This window comes from Zalophus californianus, chromosome 9, assembly GCF_009762305.2.
Source record: "Zalophus californianus isolate mZalCal1 chromosome 9, mZalCal1.pri.v2, whole genome shotgun sequence".
NCBI lineage: Eukaryota > Metazoa > Chordata > Mammalia > Carnivora > Otariidae > Zalophus > Zalophus californianus.
Window position 1 is genome coordinate 40666924 of NC_045603.1, and position 7886 is coordinate 40674809.

The 7886-nt window shown below is 36.1% G+C and overlaps 1 pseudogene; it reads left to right on the forward strand.

The window, feature by feature from the left end:
- The first annotated feature begins 1274 nt into the window (after positions 1–1274).
- Positions 1275–1563, forward strand: LOC113922182 (annotated as a pseudogene).
- The last annotated feature ends 6323 nt before the right edge of the window (positions 1564–7886 follow it).

A 7886-nucleotide genomic window follows, 5' to 3' on the forward strand; every position in this document is an offset into this window, starting at 1 on the left:
AAAAAGAAAAAATAACAGACATAGAAAATAGATTAGTGATTGCTGTGGGTTAAAGATGGGGAGAAAAGGTATGTCTAAAAAGGTTAGTGTAAGGAAGTCTTGTCGTAATAGAATAATTCTATCTTGATTCTGGAGGTGGTTACATGAATCTATACATGTAATAAGATTGCAATAAGATTATTATACACACACATAAATGAATGTATATAAAGCTGGTGAAATAGTGAATTCTCATAATTGTACCAATGTCAATTTCCTGGCTTTGATACTATATTATAGTAATACACAATGTTACCACTGGGAGATACTAGGTATATAAAACCTCCCTATCCTTTTTTTCCCCACATCTTTTTGTGAATCTGACATTATTTCAAAATAAAAAGTGAGAAAAAAAGAGGATGTACAAATGGCCAACAAACATAAAAAAGTAAACACCCTCATTAATATTAGGAAAATGCTTATGTAAACCAAGGTTTATAATTTCTCATCTACCCAAAGGTATTTTAAAAAATGACAATACCCTAACAAAGTAGTCTTAAGGGAACATACCACAACATAATAAAGGCCATATATGAAAAGCCCACATCATACTCAATGGTGAAAAACTTAAAGCTTTCCTCCCAAGATCAGGAAGAAGATGTCCACTCTTACCACTTTTATTCAACATCATACTGGAAGTCCTAACCACAGCAATCAGACAACAAAAAGGAATAAAAGGCATCTGAATTGAGAATAAAGAAATGAGACTGTCACTATTCGCAACTGACGTGATATTATATATAGAAAACCCTAAAGACTCAACCAAAAAACTACCAGAACTGATAAATGAATTTGGTTAGGTCAGAAAATACAAAACCAATATACAGCAATTCATTGCATTTCTATACACTAATAATGAAGCAACAGAAAGAGAAATTAAGAAAACAATCCCATTTACAATGGCACCAAAAATATTAAATACCTAGGAATAAACTTAACCAAGGAGGTAAAAGACCTGTACTCTGAAAACTATAAAACACTGATCAAAGAAATTGAAGACTGACACAAACAAATGGAAAGATATTCCATACTCATGGATTGAAAGAACAAATATTGTTAAAATGTCCATACTACTCAAAGCAATCTACACATTTAATACAATCCCGATCAAAGTATCAACAGCATTTTTCACATAACTAGAACAAGTAATACTAAAATTTGTTTGGAAGAACAAAAGATCCTGAATAGCGAAAACAATCTTGAAAAACAAAAACAGCTCTGGGCTCAGACCTAGTTTGCGGCGACATGGCTAAACGCACCAAGAAGGTCAGAATCGTGGGTAAATACAGGACCCGTTATGGTGCCTCCATCAGGAAAATGGTGAAGAAGATTGAAATAAGCCAGCACGCCAAGTACACTTGCTCCTTCTGTGGCAAAACAAAGATGAAAAGATGAGCTGTGGGGATCTGGCATTGTGGCTCCTGCATGAAAACCGTCGCTGGTGGCGCTTGGACCTACAACACCACTTCCGCTGTCACAGTAAAGTAGGCTATCAGAAGACTGAAGGAGTTGAAAGACCAGTAGAAGCTTCACCATTTGAAACATTACTAGCCTATAACAAATGGGTTAATTTATGTAACAAAATTACTTTGGCTTGATGTTAAATTTATTAATTAGATCTTTCAATTTGTGTTGCATTAGTTTTGCTTTCTCAAAGGCCTTGGAAATTAAAAATCCTTCTAATTTTTATTGGAAAAAAAAAAGAAAAAGAAAAACAAACCTGGGGGGCGCCTGAGTGGCTCAGTTGTTGAGCATCTGCCTTCGGCTCAGATCATGATCCCAGCGTGCTGGGATCGAGCCCCACATCGGGCTCCCTGCTCAGCGGGAAGCCTGCTTCTCCCTTTCCCACTCCTCCTGCTTGTGTTCCCACTCTCTCTGTCAAATAAGTAAATAAATAAATCTTAAAAAAAAAAGAAAAGAAAAAACAAGAAAAACAAAGCTGGAAGTATCACAATTCCAGATTTCAAGATCTACTACAAAGCTTTAGTAATCAAAACAGTATGATACTGGCACAAAAACACACACATAGATCAAAGGAACAGAATAGAGAATCCAGAAACAAACCCATGATAATACAGTTGATTAATCTTCAACAAAAGATGAGGCACCTGGGTGGCTCAGTCAGTTAAGCGTCCCACTCTTGGTTTCAGCTCAGGTCATGTTCTCAGTGTCATGAGATCAAGCCCCATGTGGGGCTCCATGTTCAGCATGGAGTCTACTTGAGATTCTCTCTCTCCCTCTGCCCCTCCCCCAGCTTGTTATCTCTCTCTAAATAAATAAGTAAAGTAAAATTAAAAAAAATATAGAAACAAAAACTAAAAGAGGCAAGAATATACAATAGGAAGAAGTCTCTTCAACAAATGATGCTGGGAAAACTGGACAGCAACATGCAAAAGAATAAAACTGGACCACTTTCTTACACCATACACAAAAATACACTAAAAATAGGTTAAAGACCTAAATGTGAGACCTGAAACGATAAAAATCCTACAAGAGAGCACAGGCAGTACCTTCCCTGACATGGGCCATAGCAGCATTTTTCTAGATCTGTCTCCTGCGGCAAGGGAAATTAAAGCAAAAATAAACTATTGGGACTATATCAAAATATAAAGCTTCTGAACAGTGAAGGAAACAACCAACAAAACTAAAAGGCAACCAACTGAATGGGAGAAGATATTTGCAAATGACATATCCAATGAAGGGCTAGTATCCAAAATATATAAAGAATTTATACAACGCAAGACTAAAAAAAAAAAATCTGACTATAAATGGGCTGAAGACGTGAACAAACCTTTCTCCAAAGACATACAGATGGCCAACAGACACCTGAAAATATGTTCAACATCACTTATTATCAGGGAAATGCAAATAAAATTACAATGAGATATCACCTCACACTTGTCAGAATAGCTAAAACCAAAAGAACAAAAAACAAGCATTGGCAAGGATGTAGAGAAAAAGGAACTCTTGTGCACTATTGGTGGGAATGGAAACTGGTGCAGACACTCAGAAAATAGTAATGAGGTTCCTCAAGAAATTAAAATAGAATTACCATATGATGTTATCTCACCACTGGGTATTTACCCAAGGAATTCAAAAACACTAATTCAAAAAGATGTATGTACCCCTGTTTATTGCAGCATTATTTATAATAGCCAAAATATGGAAGCAACCCAAATGTCCATCAATAGATGAATGGGTAAAGAGATGGTACACACACACACACACACACACACACACACACACACACACACACACAGTCATAAAAAAGGGTGAAATCTTGCCATTTGCAACAACACTGATGGAACTAGAGAGTAGAATACTATGTGAAATAAATCAGAGAAAGACCATATTATTTCATTCATATGGTGGAATTTAAGAAACAAAACAAATGAACAAAGGGAAAAAAAAGGGAGAGAGGGACAAACCAAGAAACAGACTCTTAACTGTAGAGAACAAACTGATGGTTACCAGAGGGGTAGTAGGGGGAGATGTGAAATAAAGATGGGGATTAAGAACACACTTATCACGATGAGCCCTGAGGAATGTACAGAACAGTTGAAACACTATACTGTACACTTGAAACTAATATAACACTGTATGTTAACTGTACTAAAATTAAAATTTAAAACTGAGTAAATTTTTTAAATGACAATACCAACTGTTGGCAAAGTCATGGAAAAACAAAGAACATGCTGGCCAAAGTACAAACTGGTACAACAATTTTGCAAAAATAAGTTACCTTTTTTCTTTTTTTTTACCAAAAATCGGTAACTGCAAACCTACTAAGTTTTTTTTTTTAAGATTTTATTTATTTATTTAACAGACAGAAACACAGAGAGAGAGGGAACACAAGCAGGGGGAGTGGGAGAGGGAGAAGCAGGCTTCCCGTAGAGCAGGGAGCCTGACACGGGGCTCGATCCCAGGATCCCGGGATCATGACCCAAGCCAAAGGCAGACGCCTAACGACTGAGCCACCCAGGTGCCCCCCTACTAAGTTTGAAGATACACATACTATATGATCCAGCAGTAAAACTCAGAGCCTTGTTCTCTTCAAAAATATATGTATATGTGCATCAAGAAAAATGTGCAAGACGGTTCCTTTAGAATGGCCAAAAATACGGAAACAACACAAATGTCCACCATTACAATAGGTAAATAAATTGTAGTATATTTATACAAGAGATAAACATACATTAAAATAAGCAAACTACAGACACATATCAATATAGATAACTATCAAAAATATTAAGAATTTGAAGTTCAAACTAAAAGAATTTATACTGTATGATTCCATTTATGCAAGTTCAAAAAATGTGTAGAACCATGGTGTTGTAAGTCAGGGCAGTGGTTACCTTTGGTGAGGGAACAGAAAGGGTTTGTTGTTTTTTTTTTTAAGATTTGTTTATTTTAGAGAGAGAGCACACACGCACACAGGCGCATGCAAGCATGGTGGGGAGGGGCAGAAGGAGAGGGAGAAAGAAACCCAAGCAGATTCCAGGCTCAGCGTGGAGTCAACACAGAGCTCAGGGCTCGATCTCACCACCTGATCCCACCACCCAGAGATCACAATCTGAGCTGAAATCAAGAGTCAGACTCACAACTGACTGTGCCAGCTGGGTGCCCTGGGATAAAAAATGTTTTGAATGGAATTTAACTGCAATGCTGTCAATATTCCATTTTGTGACTTGGGTGGGCACGACTTGGATGCTAGCTTTGTAACGATTCAGTGAGCTGTAAATTTACATTCTGTGCAGTTTTCTTGCTGTCTAATATGTCTTGTGATAAAAAAAATAAGCTGAGAAAAAATTCAGATACATCTTGTCTTTAACATTCCCGTTAATGGTCTCTCCAATAAGCAACAAATAAGTATTTAAGTTAGACTGATGGGATCTGTTATTCGTGGGCATCATTCTTTTTAAGGTCATGGACCAGCTGTTTGATTATGGCATAGAATTTTGCCTGAGAACAATGTCAACCTTTAACCAGTACATGGTCAAATGTCAGAAAATGTATTCATGAAGCCCAGTACCTAAGCAAGGTAAGGGGACCTGTGGCATCAGGCTAAAGTGATCATCTGTGAGGTAAATTACAGTCTTCTCTGATTGCAGATCAAAGATGTGTAAACCTTAGGAACAAGATATGGAATTTGTGGTAGGAATGTTTGGCTGAATTCATTTATAAAAGGGACTCTGCTTGAAAAAGTAATTTGCCAAGGTAAGGAGATTCCTGCAGGAAGAAGCTGTAGGTACCATTGGGAAAAGGAGCTGAGGAGAGATCTGAAACGTCCAGCTCAAGGAAAAATCATTACTCAAGTGAAGGAAGGTAAGATCAAAGGGACCCCACAGTGAAATCTTCAAATATCTCAGGCAAAATAACAATGAGAGAGTCAGTTTAAATAGCCCCCAGGCCTAGAGAATGAAGCCATCTTACCACAGTATCAGCCAATAAGAAAACTTCTACCTCTGTACCTCTCCCCTCTTCCCCATCTTCCCTACAGAGACCCCACTGAGTGGGGGGAGGAGGTGAAAAAAGGTTCTGTCCAAATAGGAATGTAGTAGTAAGGGGCACTAGCAGCCAGTTTTGGTTTGGGTGAAGAGGAAGAAGCTTCTGAATAAGTATGTATTTATAAATATATTGGAATAAATATTCTAAATTGTAAATTGACATTTTTCGTCACCTAAAGTGACAAGAAACAACCCAAATTTGCATCCAGGGACAGAGAAACAATTAATTCTACTAACAAGTTTGAATAAACAGGAGAGAAGTTTGGAACAGATTTAGATTTAGGAATCACCAGTCTGCAAAGGAGATCACACATAGAAGTTACTCAGAGTAAGAAAAGTACCAAGGGAAGAACTCCAGGGGAAAGATCCAAATTGTCTTGACAATACTGCCAAAATTATCTCCAAAATGCAAACCTGATCACGCCACTTAATTAAAATCAATGGTTCCCTAACACCTAAAGCTAAATAGAAAATAAAAATCAAAATTCCTTAGCATGTCATTCAACACTCTTCCCTATCATGATTCTTTTTAACTTTCTAATTTCATATATTAACACTTCCCCGGTTCTATATTTTTTGTAGTTGTACAAAAAAAACCTTAGAGTTCCTGAGGACAAAATGTCATTTCACACCTTTAGCACTAATATGTCTATAAGTGCTACATAATCCACTTGTCAAAGTCCTACTTATCCTTAAAAACTCTCCTCAAAGCTATGTCTTTTGAAGGTTTCACTTTATGCCCCCAACTCCACCATAGACAAGCCAGGCCCTTCTTCCCCAATGGTCTGGGAGGCGTTAAATATCCCCCTTGCTTTCACACATAATTACTTGTCCCCCACTAGACTGTCAGCCCCGATATACTTTCTTAGAACCCCCAAGTTATAACACAACACCTAGAGGCTGCTAATCATCACATGCATACAATAAGGTACAAAAATCTTAAGTGTACAACATATGATACACTAAGTTAAACACCACCCATATGAAGATAGAGAACATTTCCAGAACTCCAGAAGATCCCTTCATTCCTCCCTCCCTTAATAAGTAACCACCAGGCTGGTTTATCACTGTAGATTTATCTGTCCTTAAAATATCATATTAAGCGGAATCATAAATCATGTATCCATTTGTTTCTTTTTTTCAACATTAAATCTAGAGGATTCATCCGTGTAATTGTAAGTAGCAGTAGTTCATTCTTTTGCTCTATGGAGGGGATGGTTGTGCTTACTGGTCCCAATTCATGTAACTGACCAAAATAAAGTCCAATTCAACAGTGGGATTTTTAATTATCTTGACCTCAATATCCTAATTCGGGCTTTCTGGACTCTTCAGTTTTACAAATAAAAAAGTGAGAAGGTTCGCTTTATTTCACATAGTTTTCCGAGGCTCTGTGACCCCGATTCAAGTCCAAGAGAATGCAAAATAATCAAGTTCCTGTGGTAAGACTACTGACAAAGTAACAAATCATGCATCCAGAAACCATTAAAAATTACTGGAAATTGCTTTTGGAATTTTAAGTATTAGAGGTGAATAGTCATTGTCTAACTCTTTAAATTCTGATATTGAATTGTTAAATATTCTTCACATGGCTGAATCAGTATTTCTAAAGTGCAAAGGAAAGGATCCAGGCACAATGGAAAGGGTTAAGGAGTTGTTCCAGTAGAAATGGGTCTTGGGGTCAGAAGTTCTACTTGCCTTTCCACTACTGTGTCCCAGACCAAAAACTCCAGGACTCTACTACTGTAAAAATACTAGAAAAGTATTGTAATAATATGATTCGAAAAAGTTAAATTTTTTTAATAAACATCAATACCCATTCCATTTAAATATAAAAAGAAAATAAAAGAAATAGAAGGAAGCAGAGAATATCATACTTAATGGTGAACTATAAGAAGAATACAGAGATACCATTTATATTGTTTAAAAATATTATTATTTATAAATACAGATAAATATAGTAAAAGTATAATCTCATATATGAAATGATAAATCTCTCAAAGTAAAAAATAAGATAAAAATGCCTGCTATCATCGTTCCAATAAACCACTATATTATAGGCACTTATCACCACAGTAAGGCAAAAAATTCAACAAGAAATATAAGGATAGGAAAGGAAGAAAAATGTTTGCATAAAATATTGACTATATAGAGCAGTAAAGAAAAAATTATAATTAATTAGACTAAACAAGACTATCATTTATAATACACCAGCAAAAATATACCTTTATATCAGCAACAATAAAAACAGTGAAACAAAATATAATTTTAAAACAAATTCCATTAGTAAGAGAAACATAGGATATAATGTCCTCAGGGAAAAAAACCAAAAAAATACATAAA